Raw genomic sequence first — 18,401 nt, forward strand, 5'->3', positions numbered from 1 at the left:
AGATAAGGCATCCTGCAAGTCCGCAGGTGGTGGTTTTGGCAGAAGCATTGCAGGCAGGAAAGGGGAGTCCATATCCAGAGTAAGCATTTCTTTCCATTGAACCAAAGTGTTTGTTGTCCCTTCCATGATGGAAGCTGTTCAACATAATCAACTTGGGAACGGTGCCATACTGGGGACTTAATGGTTTCTGTTGCTGGCAAGTCAGGCACTCATCAGTGGCTGTAGCCAAGCTGGCCTTGGTGAATGATCCATGTTGCTGAGCCCATGCATAACCTCCATCTCTGCTATCAGGGCCACTTGTTCATAAGCCCATTGGGTGATGACTGGAGTGGCTGGGAAAAGGGGATGAACAGTAACCACAGAATGGGTCATCCTATCTACTTGATTATTAAAATACTCCTCTGCTGAGATCACCCTTTGGTGAGCATTCACACAGGGCAAAAATCATGTTTCTTTGCCAGAGAGATCTATCCACACACCTCTTCCCAAAACCTCACCATCACCAATTTTCCAATTGTGTTGCTTCCAAATCCCTGCTCATCTAACCAAATACTGGCTGCAACCCATGAATTGACAGAGACTTATGCCTCTGGCCATCTCTACTTCCAGGGAAAATAAACAACCAGGTTTACTGTTATTCTCCAAGATCATTATGTTTTCTGCGCAGGCCAAAATAGGGGAGTTGAGTCAGGATGTGGTGGAAATCACTCCTGGCATCCTTCAAGTTCTCAATGGTGGCACTAATCTCTGCAAACCTTCTAAGAATGCAGTATTGCTTTTAGTTTACTGTTTTCCTAGGTAGAGGCAGTTCTAGTGGCTTCCATTTGGCCTTTCTTGCTGTAATAGTCCTCATTCCACAGGTCAGGGAACCAGTGTGAGAATTCTGCCAGTTGCTGAGTGTGTCTATTCCAATTCTGGAACTGGACAAATAACCACAGGGTGGCATCAGGGATCCACTGTGCCCACTGTGAGATGAACCTGAGTGAAAACTCCATGGATCACCTGTGTTCCATAAGCCTCTGCTCTGAATGGTGGGTTTCCAGGAATCAGTTGAGGGTCTGTGTCCAATAATCTCTGAAAGGTATAATTATTTCTCTTTCTCCAATGCACAGTAGTGCCTGGCAAGTAGCTGTTAGTCCCTTTGGGGAACACTGAGAGAAAGAGTAACAATATAAGTTTTTGGCAGTTTAGTGGGGTCCTTCCTCAAAGGGACCTGGCCTCCCCTTTATTTAAGAAGTTCTGAGTCTGTAAAATGGCATAAGACTGGGAATCGAATGAAGGCTGTGACTCTCTGTTTTTATGATTCAGGTTAGAATTCTGTTCACCTGACCTAGAATTCGTCTACTAATACAGATCAAGTAAGAGTTTAGTAGGGTGCTCATCTACTTCTCTTCTAGGGATACCGTGATCAATTAGCCAACATCATAAGGTCTCTGTGAGTCAGACCGTTCTGATTATTGCATTGACTCTGTTGTTCATAACGGTGACCATGACCACCTTGCCTGTTGGTGACGGAGGGCCATCACTTAGCCCTTGCCACTTCATGATCCAATTATCCCCATTGCATTTGGTGATCCAATTCAGTGGCAGCAGTTCCCACTGTAAATTTTGATCTTCAAGGATGCTGGAGGCCCCTCACAAGTTTATTTCTTACAGTCATGGTGAAAAGTGTCTCTTCTGGACCCTCCTGGGGTGGGTGAGCAGCTCTTGCTTATCAATAAATACACCCTAATATTACCATCTCCCTTTTCTTTGGATACCTTCCTCTACAGTATATCAAGGCAGTTCTGGAATTTCAACTTCATTTAGCGTAGACCACTTTGGGGTTCATCTTTTTTTAGTCAACAAAAAACCCCTGTTATAATACTTTCTAGCCCCTCGAGCTACAACAATCTGTTATCTGTACTTTCTGCTTAATGGGCCTACCTCATTAAATTTGGCCCAATCTAACTTTCTGTTCTTTTTGCCATTATCCCACACCCTAAATATCTGTTCCACACATCACAGGGTGAGCAGAGAGGAGGCACCAGATCCACGCTGATGGTTGAAAAACTTCTCACTAGACCCCAAATCTGATTGTTGGCAACTGAAGACAGACTGTATCAGTTCAGACGCTCTGGGTCAAAGTGAGAAGTGCAAGAGGTTGGTTGGGGAGCAACTCCTGTGAGAGATAAAGCAGAAGGATGTAGGCCTGGGGAGAGGGGGTCTCAGTCCCTGCTGCAGGCTTGCGAAAGTCTTGGTCATCTCCGCAGGAGCTCAGAGCAAGGACTGCCTTTTGAGTAGAGCAGCAGTGGGTGGAGATGGCCAAGTGAGCCTCCTTCTTTGCTCAGTTACTGGGGGCTACTGGGGAAGAGCGGACTTTGGTTCCAACATCATGAATTAACAGAGAAACAGGAAATGGTCATAACTTGCATGGTCCTTCAATAACTCTGATTTCACTCATTGAGAGATATTGAAAGTCTGTGGCCTGCCAGGGGGGCCTGAGTGGTGCCTGCCCGCAGTAACCATATGTCGCCCTCTAGTGCAGGGCTGTGGAAATTATTGTAAATAACAGAGGGGAACTGCTTTGTTCCCACTGACTCACTCTGCAAATAAATCTCTGGTTCCTATCTGTGTGTTTGCCTGTTTAGTCAAGAACAACTGTAGAACATGCTGACATCTGGGAGATTCCTATCTCTTCAGGAGCACTTGAGGCCAGGGGGCCACTCTCAGCTTCAGCCCACAGGAGCCCTGGCATCAAAGAGAAAACTTAGAACCTGAAGCATTCCTTGCTGTGGCTGGGAGGTACAATTTATTTTCCTTCCCATGGTTCTCACCCTGCCCTTCATCTCCCACAGAGAGGCAATGGGACAAGAATAAATTTGTGAGCCAGGCTGAAAACCGGGTGACGACAGAGAGTTAGATTCTTGGAGCTCACAGGTATGGCAGTCACGTGTGGAAAGATTTGAGCCCGAGAGACTGCATCTAACTCCTTACTTTGCTATACACTGGCTGTGGGACCTGGAAGTTCCCTTAATTTCTCTGTGCTTCCCAACCAATGTGCTAATCACAGAACCTACCTTACCAGGCTGAGAATGCAATGAGTTATTCTATGTAGAAGCTCAGAACAGTCAGTGACAGGCTTAGTGAGGGCTCAGTAAATATGGGCTGGCATTATATTTACTAGCTGTTGAAATGCTGAAATAAAATAATTTTTCCATGCCTTGGTAAGCCCTGTCTACTCCACAGCACGGTCCTGATGGCCAAATTAAAGTTATTTGCTGCCCCACTTATTCGTAGTATAGGAAGTAGTCCCCCATAAAAAGAACTCCCCAGAAGAAAATGGCTCCCCACACTATACGCTCAGAACTCCTCCTGATAACCAGACCCATCAGGTATTCAGGCAGGGGGCCACCAGCACTTCTGTAAACGTGTCAAGAAGAGCACAGGGCTCTGCCCAGCTCCGACCCCCAGAGGACACCTCGTGGACAACTTTCCCGTCCTGCCTGAGGCCCTTAGAGCTTCATTCCAGGCCTTCTGGGGTGCATGGAAGGTTCCACTGCAGGACCATGGTTCACTTCCTTCACTGTGTTTGAAGTCTCCGTAGCCTATCGTAGCCTCTTCACTCCCAGTGGTAAAGGGCATGCGCCTTCTTATATCTTTTTAAGTAATTTCTACACCCAACGTGTGACTCGAACTCACAACCCGGATATCAAGAGCCGGATCCTCTGCCGACTGAGCCAGCCAGGCGCCCCTCCCTCCTTCTAGCTTTGCCAGGCCCCAGCAATGGGAATTTTCCTGAGTGTTTGGCCGGCTCCCTTAGCTGCGGCGGCCTCAAGAGCCTCCTGGTGGCCTCTCGGCCCGCCCCTCTGCTAGCCCCGCCCCACGCCGTACCTGCCGGCCAATCCGCGGCTCCGCTCCAGGCGCATCACAATAGCGCCTTCCCGGCCCCGCCCCTCGCGGTCCCGCCCTGGGCCCCGTGTTGCCAAGGGGATCACAAACAGCCTGGGCCAGTTGGGGAGAGGAGGACTTTCCCCAGAGGAAGTGGCCTCACCTAGGGAGACAGGCACAGGCACCCAAGGAGCAGGTGAGCGGCTGACGGGCTGCGACAGCGCGAAAACAAGTCTTTCGGAGTCCCCACCGTCCCCCTTGTTGGTTAGTGAAGGTTTGGGCCCCTCCTCCTCATCTGTGTCACCTTGCAGATTCTTTCTACTTACCCTGGCCTCTCAAGTCCTTGACTCCGTGTCCCCGACACCAAAGTTGTTTCTTCCTCCATAATCATTCCTTTCTTCCTCAAGGTAATAACATTCCTTGGGCGTCTTGAGCAAAGTGCGCCTTTCCCACTGTCAGACATTGGGTTGGAGGGGAGTGTTGGAAGGGGGCAGTCTGGCCCACTGCTCACCCCTAGGACCTAGGACTTGGGACTGGGTGTGTGTGGTCTGGGAGTTTTGCGTCCGGTAAATGACGTGTGGAGCTGTTGGGCTATCCATGACCCTGAGGAAGGAAGAGCCTTTTGGGGAGGTGGATTTGGAGCCCTGCTTATAGTGGTTAAGAGGTTGCACTAACTGCCCCTGCGGGGGTGGTACCCATTTCTCGCTCCCAGCCACACCTCCAGGCTTTCCATTTTACCTCACCTTCCCTCTTCCTTGAAGTCCTTTTCCCACTTTGCTTGAGGGGACGTTCCTTGGTCTTTTCTCAGTGGGTCCCCCTGAGCCTCGCCTTCTCCACCTGAGATGGTGGCAGGATTAGCCTTAGACCTTTCCTCTTTTTCTCATCACCCTGCTAAGTGAAGTTATTGAGGCTGTCGGTTCAATCCTGTGGGCTGACTCTCCAAACTGCTGTCTCCAGTCCGTTTTTCTGGACACAAGGCCCAAATGGCAATCTACCTTATATACATCCACACGTGGGTGTCTAATAACGATCTCAAATTGAGCCTGGTCAAGATAAAATTACTGATGATCATGCTTCAAAAAACTTGATCATCCATCAGCATTCCCCATTTCCAGGGAAGGAGCCGGCTTTGACCCTGTTTTCTCCCCCATGTCCTATCTGGTTCATGGCTAAATCCCATTGCTCCCCACTGCTCCACTCCTCCTTCTCTAAACTACTGCCAAGAGCCTAAGAAGGGATCCCCTGTTGTTTCTGTGGATTGCCATTGCTATGTTGGCAATAGCCAACTGATAAACTTTCACGGGAACTTTTATAATTCACAAAGACTTACAATTTTTTGTCTAGGAAACTGGCAGTGATACATAGAGATAGAGAGATAGAGGCTATGAAATATGCATTTGGCAAAGGTTCAGGAAACAGGAATACTAGTTTACTGCTGGTAAGAGTGTAAATTGGTCGCAAGTTGTTTGGAAGTCTTATTTGGCTGTATGTGTCAAAATTCTTACACGAACTCAATAATTCTATTACTAAAAAATTATTCGAAGAGGGTTGCCTGGGTGACTCAGTCAGTTGAGCATCTGATTTCAGCTCAGGTCATGACCTCACAGTTTGTGGGTTCAAGCACAGTTTATGCTGACATCGCAGAGCCTGCTTGGATTCTGTCTCCCTCTCTCTGCCCCTCCCCCACTTGCACACACACACACACACACACACACACACACACACACTCTCTCTCTCTCTCTCTCTCAAAAATAAACCTTAAAAATAAAAATTTATTCTATAAAACAATGACATGCACAAGATAATTATTGACAAGGATATTCACTAAAATGTTACTTCAAAGGTCGGTGAAATGTAAACTTCAGCAGGAGACATTGCTTTATAACTTCCAAATGATACACACGACAGCATTTCTGACAGAAGCATCTGTTACGTGGAATGCTTGGCAATGTGTCAGGCAAGTCGCTCAGGTCTGGCAACATGGAGTGAAGCTCAGCCATAGCCTTTTTCTCACCTACCTTGCTCCTGGGGGAGCAGAAATTCTGCCCTGAAGAAGTGGAGGCAAAAATGGAAGCAGAAATATCAGGTTCTCCAGCAGGGAGGGGGCGCAGGCAGGTACAGGGGCTCTGGCAGGAGGGAGGGAACAACATTGTTCTAGGGAAACTACAGGAACATACTGTACTGACTTCAGAAACCTGCTCCCATGTCATCAATGAGTGCCCTTGATGAAGCACTTGCCCATGATGTTAGCTGATATCCAGGCTGGGGCTGAATCAGTGGCCATCAGAGCTCAAAGGAACCATTTTCCTCCAGGTCTCCAAGTGAAAATGAGATATAACACCATGGTCACTCATGATGCTATGCTGTTCTAAGTTCTTTGAACGCATTCATTTATTCAAGATTTGTAACAAGCCAAAATGGTGAGGCTCTCATCATCATTCTACAGAAAGGGAGAACAGAAATGCAGAGCGGCCACAGCTCCTGTGGCAGAGCTGGGGCATGAACTCAGGAGTTGTTCACTCAGGTTCCATAGCTCAGCCAGTGTGACTTTGATCCCAACTGGTTTTTAGCCTTGCTCTCAAATGCCTTCTCTGTCTCACTGCCTTGCTCTGGGAAAAGGAGCAGGCTGAGGGCTGGGAGTAGGTAAATTGTCCTGACTGGCCACATCACGGACTGCTTCAAAATATAAGATTTCTTCTTGATGCCAAGACCCCTTTTGGGCAGGGCTGAAGCAGACAATGAGCCTGGAGAAGTATGAGCCACAGATGTCTCGCCAGGCATGAGCCTCGTTGTGTCATCTCATTATGGGGGCTGGAGACTGATGGGCAGGAGGCCTGCTGGGCTGGCTATCACTGAGTCTCCATTTTCTTCTCCACCAGGGCACAGGCCTGCTACTGTCTATTCGTGGAGGTTGTAAGTCAGCATGAAGGCCCATTGACTGAAGTTGTGGGACTTTGCCCCCCCGGACACTGAGGGCAATGCCATGCCAATGCACAATGAAACAATACACTGAGGACTCTTGAAACAGGTCAGTGCCCCAGCCCCAGAGTCATGGTGACTTACTTGTTTCTCTTCAAACTCAGAATCCTAGGACTCCTTGCCCAGTTCTCTGGGATAGTCTTATAGGTAATGTTAGCTGTTGCTAAGAATCCTGTACCCATGAGTCTTTTTGTAGCATCCTTTGCTTAGTATCCAACCGATCCCTTCCACCCTGGCTTTGAGACAGTCCTTTGTTGGATATGCAATTTCTGGTTTTTAACTTGTAATGGATCTTCCAACAAGCATGGCACAAAAGCAGAAAACCATCTGCTGAAGACAAGACTGAGTGGTTAAATTATAACAGTAACCAGCAATATTAGAATGAAGAGAAGTAACCTTTTTTGGGGGTTTGATACAGAACTATATCACATGTCTCCGGAGGGCATGAGTTCACGGACACAGCCCGGCTTTCCAAGTCACCCTGTAAAGCGTACAGACCCTAAAATGTTTTTATTAATATAATATTTTATTAATGCTTTGTACATTTGCCTATACGAAATTAACCTCTGAACCATTGAACTTCATTTTTAGATTTTATAGCTTTTCCTACCCCGTGGGATAGATAAGTAGGTCAGCAGGTCAACCATTTAATGGTGCACTAATAAAAAATGTGGAGCTAATTAAATGTAAAGGGTAGTGCCACACCTATTATTTCTAGGGTCTCTTTTGCACATGATTGCCATGTCAGGGCGGTAAGGTGAGGGGGCAAGCCTCTGGGGCTGGTGGCTATCCAGGAAATGCCAAAATGTGTTGGGTGTAAAACCACGCTGAGTCTTGGTTTTTTGACATCGAAAAGGCTTGTATGAAGAGATTGGCCTCTGGGCTGAGGCTGAATCCCAAGTACTTGAGAGGAAGACCTGGGCACAAGGCCACAGACAGAGAATGTTCAAGGGCATAGGAGGCCAGCCCTTTCAGGATACAACACAAATGTAGTAAAACTACAAAGGAAATCAAGGAAATCACGAAAACGGAAGATAAAAGTGGACCTCAGAGTGGGTCAGGGGGTTATGTCCACATCCAGTGCCAATGTTTTTCACCCTTGAGATGGCACGCAGAAGACATCTGAGATAATGGTGTGTTCTATTTCATAGGCTGAGTCTTTACTTACAAAGATACTGGCCTTTATTAGTGCTCTTTATATCTTACCTTTATAACCTCTCATATACAAAATATCCCACTACTTCTTTTAAGGTGAGAAACACGATTACATACAAAAACTTGAATCACAACAAAATCTGTGCAAGCCTAGGACACAACGCTGGAGTCTTCCTGACATAAATGTCTTATGCAAATATGGTCCAGGAAAAACTCACCTTCAAGATGAGTTAAGGAAGAAGAAGCAGCAAAGGGTCACTTTGAAGATTCCGCACAGAAAGAGAAGTAAAGGAAACACATATGGATGAGTAAGAAAACCTGCTATGAGTCACCTGGAAAGTTTGACCGAACATCTTGTCTCACATGACACAAACTGATAAAGGAGTTACCTCTGCAAACAAGGGACACATGCTTTGACACAAGAGCCGAGGAGAAGGTGGCAGGACCTCAGAGGAAGTGAAACGTGACCTGGCAGAGCTCAGGGATGGAAAAGCCCACTTGGGAATGATTTCCTCTGGGAGCAGGCAGTGGGAGAAGGAGAAAGGGAGTCGCTGTTTTCTGTCATGCAGCCTTAGAGAGATATTTGGTTCTTCAAACTATGTGATATGTAACTATGATTTGAAACACTTACAAAGAGCCTCTTTCTTCACTCCCACCCAATATCTGAGCCAGGGCTCAGATTCCCTTGCAAGAATGCCAAGGAGTCTGCTCACATTCACATGTCTACAGTGGCCAGGAGGCTCATTATATGACTGCTTTGCAATGGAGGAGGCCTTCATTAGGACAAGCTGTTCTGTCCCCTTGCCCTATTACTCCCTTACTAGCTGGTTCTATATCTCTGCTTCCTGGGGCTCCATGAACTTCTAGGCTCCCTCTCATGGGTCTTTTACGCTTATTCCTTAACCTAAGCTTTTTAAACCCCAAATCCCTGATCACCCAGGTAGTACAGCATTGGTCCCTAGGTTCATAGGCCCTGACCTCAAGGCCCTCTTTCTCCTGTCAAAAGTACCCTGGCCATCCCTTCCCTAGGACCCTGAGCCTCCATTTGAGCCGCCATTTCTTTGTGTTCTGGCTCATTGCCTGAGGACATCTGAGCACTGAATTAAAGATGGGGATGTGGAGACCTGGAAGTGATGTAGAGACAACAGTTTAGGTTGTATAGCATTGCCACAGAAACATCCTGTCATGTGTTCTGGGTGCAGCTTCACTGGGGTGGGACTAGGGAAAGATCAGGAGGTGTGCCAGTCTCCACCCACACAGTGTTTCTGAGCAGCTGTTCTCCTGTTAGGGGTCTTCTCTCCCCTAATCTTCCCAGACCATTGGGTCCCTGGGAAGCATCAGGTTCCTGGGGTTCAGTGAGGAGTTGGGGAGGTCCAGGATTGAGGGGTCACCCCACTTCTAGCTCAGTGTGTGAGAGAGGCAGAATGAGTGTCAGACCAGGAGCCCATCACAGGATAGACACCAGCTAAAGGAGGTCATTGGAGGACCCTCAGAGTGAAAGACAGAGTGAGTGAAGTGAGGAGGTTCACTGTGTATCAGAGAAGACCAGAGAGTAGAGAAGCAAGTCTGGGAATGGAAGTGCATGAAGAGGGCTGGATATGCTAGGAGGCCCATGTGGCCCCAAGAACTCAACACCTCTGACTCTGGCCTACAAGAGGCCCAAGACTTCAAGGTGTGGCAAGGTCAGGGCTTTTAATGAAATAACATCTGTTAAGAAGGACTGGGCGATTTAAGGTCTGTGCTGCCTGTGCATCCATGGTCTGGGCCCATCTCTTGATGTGTTCTGGAAGGCAGTGCTTATTACCACTTTATTCTTGGAGACATTGAGTGAATCAACGATGAACTGAGCCAAAGTTTAAAAATACCTGCACAGAAATATAGCAAGTGCCTAGAGTATGGCCAGATTGTGAATAGAAGGCTAAAGCAGCAGATTTACCTTTTGAAAACCCCACAAGGCTGGAATCTAAAATTCAGCTCTCAGAAGATATATTCATAAAATCTTTCCAGAAAAATCACATCTGAGTCAAGAGGGCTCTTTTGACCCACCTTCTGGAATTAGGAAAGTCCTTCACAACCAATCAGCAATGTTCAAACTGGTTCTCTAGCTTCTAAATGTGCCCGAGAATGGGACTCTGCCTCACCTAGGGAATCCCCCAAGAGGCCTCAAAGCAGTTAATCTGGGTGCAGAAGGTGCAAGGCCACACTTGCTGGTGCTCCAGAGGGGTACACTGGCCTGCAGAGGCCCATAGGGCTAGAGTGAGCAGCGGTGATGGCCTTAGATATGCAGAAAGGATGAGAGAAATGAAAGGTGTGAAAAAGTGCAGAAATACCAAGCAACAAGCAAAAACCATCTGAGCAAGTAAAAACTTACAAGGAGTCAAGGACTGGAGGAAAAATGACAAAACTGTGGACCCATCTGGAATGCAGGCGAGCTTTTCTTTAGTACCAGAGAGCCCCTGACCTCCTCACCCCTGCCAGTGGCTACAGGGCAAACTCTGGCCAAGGACAGGACAGAAGTGACAACACCAAGAAAGTATTCATAGCAAGCACAAATTTTGAAACAAGTGTTTCAAAGACAAGCAGTGTAAAATCATTTCTAGGGAGACCTGAGGGCGGGGGTCTCAAGGCAATGCTTCCTCTCTTTTTCCCGGAGTGGAATTTGGGCTGGAAGAGGGGCCTCCCTCTGACCTCCATTTCACTTAGGGATTGAGAACTTTAGTATAAATGTAATTCTTTTCAAGAATGCTTTTTTTCCCTTCCAGTTTCTAGAATTTTTTGTGAAGCGAATGTTTTATGAATCTGTGCCAAAGATATGTTTAAGGTTCTTCCTACTTGTGTATCTGCGGCTTCATGTGAAAGAAAATTTTCAAAATTAAGATTAGTAAAAAGAATGCTTTTGTTTTATGTCATTTAAAAGAAGCTCCCACAGAGAGTCTGCTGTGCCCTGCGGGATGGGCACCGTTCATCTTGTCAGAAGGAACTGGGATGTGAAGAATCCCCAGAGTTCATGACCATGTTCCTGCTGGACCCTTGACAAAAGCAAGGTTGTCACTTGTCATCCCATTTGGCCCTCAGGACTGTGCTGTGTGGGAAGCAGTGTCCCCAAGGGTCACTGAAGTTATCATGCCCCCTCCTCCACAGCGAGGACGGTGTCAGGAGAGCCAGCACAGGAGAGCTCATGGTGCTTGGGTGGGTTCTGAGCACTTAGTGCTTTACCTCTGTCAGAGCTTACAGTTTTTGAAGTGAAAGAAAACCCTGAGACACCGGGTCGCTTGCTCAAGATCCCACAACTAGCTTGTGACTGAGAGGTCCTGTCTTCCGGCTCCCAGGACTCCTGCCGCCTGTACTTGCCCTTGGTGCACTTACCTCAGTCTCACTCTGCTGTCGCCTCAAGCAATGGGCAAGGGGGCCCCAGCAGAGTGACTTCTCCACTAGAGCAGAGTAGGTGGCATGTGAAGTGAGGCCAAATGTTTGATCATGGAGGGGGCTGTCAACTTAGGGGCGGATCCATGGGTGATGGGGTTTATCATCTCCATTTGCCCCTCAAGAGGGGTGCACTGTGCTGTCACCCCGCCCCAGATGCTGAGGCACCCAGAAATGTGCAGGTTCTTATTGTTCCCAGGAATTTTCTCCCCAGTTTTCTTAGGCTCTCTCTGCTTTCTGTGTGTTCTTTTCAGAGCACCTGACTTAAGGGCAAGGAGGTGGGGAGAGTGACCTCAGGGCCAGAGGGGCTGCAAGAGAAGCCCACACGTTACATCTAGAGGCCACCCCCTGACTCACTGAGCTCAGAGCCACCTACCCCTTTCCCAGTCCCTCTTCCGCCTCATGAAAGCATGAGTGCTTTCAGGTTGTCAAGATGCCCTTCAGAGGCCCCGGCTAAGGCTGACTTTTCACTCTTATGTTGACACAATGGTAGGGACATCCTTGCCTCAGAACAAGTCTGCCCTGTGCACCATTGGTCTAACCCCAACTGACCACAAAGTTGCTTGGCATTCAGTTTGGCTGCTGTCTAAAAGGGCAGGCTCAGAATTTCTGAGATCAACTCCCCAGAAGACCCATTGGGTAAACAGTTGTCTTTATTGCCTGGGACCTGGGCTATCTGGCTGACTCTGGAAGTGAATTAATTCCTTCTGCAAGCTCTTGACTATCTCTCCAGTGGATGACCTGGCCAGCATCTCCCTGGGTAACTGAAAAACTAACCTCTTCTCACAAGCTTCCAGGCCGATGTCTGCTGTGTCTGAATCCGGAAGCCAGGAGAATGCTGGCAGCCCCCTCCTTATGCTCTGCCTCTGTTGGGATCTCAGAGGTCCCTAACAGTCTTCAGAAGCAGGTCTACCTAGAGAAACAGTCTTAATTTGAGGTCCGTGAAGCCCAAGGGTGCCTGACGTTACATTCAATATTGTGTATGGAGCTGATGTATTCAGAATTGTATGTAGATGACGATGTGTAATTTCTGAGGAAACGACCAACAGCATTAGTTCAGTTCTCAAAGGGTCTAGGACCCATGAAAAGTTATGAACCATTTATCTAAGGAGATCCATCCATCTCTGAAAAGTCCAAGATTGACTCTCTCTGGATCCTTTTTCATTCCTGTTTCCAGATGCCAAACGGACAAGGAAGGAACTTGTAGGCAACCCTGTGGCCTGGGCTGAATGGGAGTGTGGGAGGCAGTTCAGGACCCTGTGGACTCCTGAGTGCCATTCGGGGTCCTACAAAAATGACTTAATGACCCCCATTAAGGGTCATCAAGCTTCAAGAGTCCATGAAGTACACGCTATGGGTGAGGGGTTCTCAGCGACGGTCCAAGTCTTTTTACTTTGGGCCTAGGATAGTCCAAAACAGAGTGGCCTGAGGCTGACCCCTGGGTAATTTGCCCATGAAGTGGCTAAGGCATATAACCATGTTTCCTGTTAGGCTTGTGCACATTTTACTTTGGGACTCACCCAGTTTTCCTTTGTTTCAATCTCTTATACTGAGTCAGCTTGTTTCCTTGGCAACTGGACTTTACTATTAGGGTGACTTTTTATTTATTTATTTTTTTCAACATTTTTATTTATTTATTTTTTTGGGACAGAGAGAGACAGAGCATGAACGGGGGAGGGGCAGAGAGAGAGGGAGACACAGAATCGGAAACAGGCTCCAGGCTCCGAGCCATCAGCCCAGAGCCTGACGCGGGGCTCGAACTCACGGACCGCGAGATCGTGACCTGGCTGAAGTCGGACGCTTAACCGACTGCGCCACCCAGGCGCCCCTAGGGTGACTTTTTAGACACAGCAACAGGCCAGGCATTCAAAATCAGAAACTTCCTATCATGTACCTTACCAATACTGGGGACTTTGGTGGGGGCTAAAATCTTTGTACATGGCCTTTTCTGAGCTGGGACCTTGACAGCAGAGGGCCAGGGAGCAGGTGGTGCCTATTTGGAGGCTGTGTCACTTTCACGAGTCCTAGAAGACATTTTTCTTTGCTCTGGATCTACCTAATGATCTGTACATTCTTGGCTGACACCTAATTTTTCTTGACAAATGGTTTCAAAATGTTGCAGTGCTATTTGGTTATCTCATAGGGGTATTTTGGTGAAAAATAGACCACTGAGTGGTTCTCAATGATTGGTAATTGGATTTGTGACACAAAAGCCTACCTGTTCCTACACACAAACTGGATGGAAACTCATTGCTTTATTTAAGGGATTGCCCCTGACATTGTCCAGTGTCCATTCTGGGCCATCAATTTATCTTCTAGGGAAAAAGAATTTAGGTAACTTAATTCGAGTAGGAAAAAACTGGGCCTTGACTTACAAACAGAAACCCTAACTACTCAAGGGGAATTCTAGATTGCTTTCTTCTTTCCTTATGTTTCTTCACTTCATGCTTTACAGGAGGCCCAGAAAAATGAGCGATCCCATGTGCTTTGGACTAACAGGTGAGTTAGATCAAGCCACTGAAGCAATAGACCTCCTTGACTAAGAGGTTTGTGAAGAAGGGCTGGGAGTAGGGTGAAGCAGGTATGGCACTCAGCCTGGGCATATTTCAGGGAATGTCAAAAACCCTGTAATCAGGCCAATGTGTTATTCCAGTGGCAGAGCAGTGGATTACCTTGTGCCTGGCAAATGGAGCTTGAGGTCATGAGCAGATACACCAGTCCCGTGAACCTGGCTGTCTTCTCCCATCTGACTGTGGTGTTGTTGGCCATAGCATGTTCTTCACCACCTGGTTCTTCATTTATGAAATTACCTCCACCAAGTACACTCAGGATATCTATAAAAGCTCCTCACCTCCTTGGTGGCCTTGCTTTTCATGGACTTTGGAGCCTTCTTCTGGCTATTCTGGGTTGGCATCTACATATAAAGGGTTACAACCAGGTGGCTTCCCCAAATCCCTGCTTTTGTGAATTATTATTATTTTTTTACTATTGCTGGAAGTGTTTCACTTGCAGCTCACAATAAAGGCAGATATGAAACTGAGGGAAAAAAAAAACACCCTGTACTCAAGATCATATTTTAATATAATCTTTTTTAAAAATCAAAACGAATGCCAAAAGTCCACGATAAACAAAATATCATTAAAATTTTTCAAAGTTTATTTATTTTTTGAGAGAGACAGAGATAGTGCAAGTGGTGGAAGGGGAGAGAGAGAGAGAGAGAGAGAGAGAGAGAGAGAGTCCCAAGCAGGCTCCATGCTGCCAAGCGCAGAGCCCGATGCGGGGCTTGAACCCATGAAATTGCAAGATCATGACCTGAGCTGAAACCAAGAGTTGGATGCTGAACCAACTGAGCCACCTAGGCATCCCAACAAAATATCATTTTAAATAAAGAAGGATCAGTTACAGTGCTGTGCTCAGCTATGTTGGAAGTTGAGGTTGAAGGAAAAATCAGTAATGCTGATCCTGTTTTCATTTAAAACCATATAGATGCCGAAAGGACCACCCTCAGATGACACTCAAATCACATGGAGATATGCAGGGATGGCCCCAGGTACGATGGACCATCCAGGGGTGCTGCATCCACAGTTCAGTGTCTACACTAATGGGACATCACTATTGGGCTGCCTTCATCAGCACAACCTTACTCCCCTAGGAGACACTCATAAACAACTTTATTGTTTATTCCAACAACTTCTGGAAAGACCCATCAGCAACTCAATAGGAAGCAGGAAACAACAGTTTATACATTAAAACTCTTTGAACCTTTGCCTTTCTGTGTCTACCAATCCCAAACTCTCATATCATGGCCCTTACTTACACGGTTCTAAGCCCTCAAGTTGAAAGGCCTGCACTAAACCAGATTTCAAAGTCTCAAAACATCTCAGCCTTGCTTTCTCCAACCAACATGCCCCACAACACTCTGTTGAGGTAGTGTTCTCCCTTCTCACTTTCATCTTGTGGAAAGAAAAGGAGAGAAGGAAGGAGGGAAGGGAGGGAGGAGAGAGGGAAGGAGAAAAAAAGAGGAAGACAGGGAAGGAATGAAGAAGAAAAGAAAAACAATAGGTATGTTAGATGAGTTTCTTTCTCTTCTTGGTCTTTTATTTATTATGCAAACAGAGTAAAGAGTAGTCAAGAGAAAAATAATCACAATCTTGTGGAGGGATACTCTTTTCCAGTGTCTGTTAAAACCACTAATAGTTTAAAATAATCTGAAGAGATCATAAATGAACGTTTATATTCCCTATATTTTTAAGTGAAATAAAAATGGAAAAGCTCTGAAGCACATCCAGTGCAGGCACTCTATCTGTGCTGGTTTGGGAGGGATCGTGTCATCCCTGAGCTTAATCTGAGAACAAAATCAAGATTTCAGTGAAACCTATCCCTCTATTCTGAATGTGTCCTTCCCAGTATTACAGTATGGGGGTTTACTGCGAGAATGTTTCCTGACATTAACATCTCAAAAGAAATTTGAGTGGTTGCCTCAAGTTCTTAAGAATAAGTAGAAATAACTCTCATAATCTATAATTGAAGAAGCAGAAGTCCAGAGACCAAAATATTAGTATCTGTCCCCAAAAGGTTAGTATATACCCCAATATACAGCATCATTTATACTTCTATGGGCTTCTGGCAAGTGACATCTTTTTAGGGCTCATTTTTTATTCTCCGAAGAACTGAGATATCTCTGTGACATTTCTTCCTGAGTTAAAGCACACTGATTGGGAGTGGGGCAGCCATGCTTCCATTCAAAAGGGTATCTTTTCCAGCCTCCCCAGCATCTGGATTCCCTGTGTAGTCCCTGTGACTACATTACAGGCAATGATATGTACAGAAAAGACCGTGTGTGGTTTCTGAGCAGTATTCTTTTTAGGAAGGGGGTGTACCCTTCTCCCTTTCTTTCTCTTCGCTGCCCAGAATGTGTATGTCATGGCTGGAGCTGTAGTAGCAATTCTGGGCTATTCTGCCCTAGAATAGCAGTGCAGAGAGCTATGAGCCTACATCTCTATGCATAAACAGAGTCCTATCCATGTTTACACTATAGCTCTTTGGGATTTGTTTGGGGATAGAATTAATCCTTCCTGATAAAGCCTCTCTGTTGGAGTTGCTGTGTGGACATCCAAGGGAAATCTCCATGGCGACCCGTGTCGTGCACATCTGAGAGAAAACCTGAAAGGCCACAAAATCCAATGTGTAACATGACTAAGCTCGGCACAGGGGGATTTTAGTGATTGCCACTTTTTTCCTACTGTTTGACTTTTTTGTTTTTACTAATTTTCTATAATCAACAAGTATTATATAATGAAAACTAAAAGGAACATGAAGAAAACAGTGAGGGCATCAGCAGACAATTCACAGAACCAGAAGTTCTAAAGAAGTTTTAAAATTTATCTTGAGAGAGAGCACAAACATGGGAGGGGCAGAGAGAGAGGGAGAGAGAGCATCCCAAACAGACTCTGTGTTGAGAGTGCAGAGCCCGACATGAGAGCTGCGAGATCACAAGAGCCACCCAGGCATCCCCAGAAGTATACTTTTAGCTGCCATAAAAAAATGTTCAACTTCTTGAGTTATTAAGTGAAAACCCAAATCCTGAGATTCTTTTTTGCAGTTCTCATAGAAACAGACTATCTTTACATAATAATACCCAGGATAATAGAAGACACTGTGAGCCCATCTGCCACAAATATATATAAAACCTCACCAGCTAGGCACAGGACAGGCAGGGGTGGGGGTTGTGGCAGGGGCGAGAGTGTTTGCTAAAGTTCTTTTCGTGGCAAGAAAGAAATGGATAGTGTTAAGTTTAAGAAACAAATATAGATAAATATAAGTATGCATCTTAAGGACAACCACCATAAAAAACAGAGTGCATTGCTTTTAAAGCACCAGGGAAATACTCCCCAAAGCTTGATCTGTACAGTGGACTCATGAAAGAAAAGTAGACAAAACCTCTTAGCAAACTAGATCCGTAAGGGAACTTCTTTAATCTTGTTGAAGGCTATAAACCCAAACCTTTAACATCCCTTAATTTATTTATTTATTTTATTTTTTTTTGTTTTTAAATTTATTTTTGGGACAGAGAGAGACAGAGCATGAACGGGGGAGGGGCAGAGAGAGAGGGAGACACAGAATCGGAAACAGGCTCCAGGCTCCGAGCCATCAGCCCAGAGCCCGATGTGGGGCTCGAACTCACGGACCGCGAGATCGTGACCTGGCTGAAGTCGGACGCTTAACTGACTGCGCCACCCAGGCGCCCCTAACATCCCTTAATTTAAAGCTTTAGAAGCATTCCCTTTAAAACCAAGCACAAGATCTGATGTCCACATGATAACTCCATAGTTAAACATAGTTCCAGAGCCTGGCAAAACTCTAGGATAAGGAAGGGAGGAGGGAGAGAATAGGTAGGTAGGTAGATAGATAGATAGATAGATGATAGATAAATAATAGATGATAGATAATAGGTAGGTAGGAATACATGAGAGGGCAAAATATGAAGAGGGGGAATAACACTGGTGTAATATGCAGACAATGCGATGATCTATTGAGAGCATCCACTAAATAAAATAACTGTGTCTTGTCCTAGAGCATCATGAAGCTCCCCCTCAACCTGGGTGTCTTCTCTTTTTGCCCAAGTTATCTTTAGGGAAGGAGGTGGGAAATGCCCAGACAATGGTAGTTCCAACAGTAGGAAAGTGTTGGTTTCCCCCTCCAGCATCCCAGGGGTAGCATGAGAGACCGAAAGACTTGAATTACCACGGGTCCAAAAGCCAGCCTTTGTACTTTTACTGTGTGTTTAATACCTTTTGTATCAGTATAAAAATATTATGTATGTGTGTTGCTTGCTCTCTCCACACACACACACACACACACACACACACACACATCCCTCTAGCTTGACCAAAGAAGTGCAAACCAGAATCAGAAAAGTATTCACTAAGTGACATTTCATGTTGTGAGCCATTAGCTGTCTTTAGGTTTTACAT

General features: G+C 46.1%; 1 long non-coding RNA gene and 1 pseudogene across 1 annotated transcript; both read left to right on the forward strand.

Moving 5' to 3' along the window:
* Window positions 1–6,781: 6,781 nt before the first annotated feature.
* LOC124506782 (uncharacterized) lies at window positions 6,782–15,001 on the forward strand. The gene is made up of 3 exons (XR_006960881.1): window positions 6,782–6,898; window positions 13,883–13,926; window positions 14,914–15,001. It is a non-coding gene; the product is annotated as an uncharacterized LOC124506782 (long non-coding RNA).
* Window positions 14,114–14,351, forward strand: LOC124506781 (transmembrane protein 258-like; annotated as a pseudogene).
* Window positions 15,002–18,401: the final 3,400 nt, after the last annotated feature.

The sequence above is a fragment of the Lynx rufus genome, unplaced genomic scaffold (assembly GCF_022079265.1).
Source record: "Lynx rufus isolate CCGP_SWC_20201006 ecotype Redwood Valley unplaced genomic scaffold, mLynRuf1.p SCAF_11, whole genome shotgun sequence".
NCBI classification, from domain to species: Eukaryota; Metazoa; Chordata; class Mammalia; order Carnivora; family Felidae; genus Lynx; species Lynx rufus.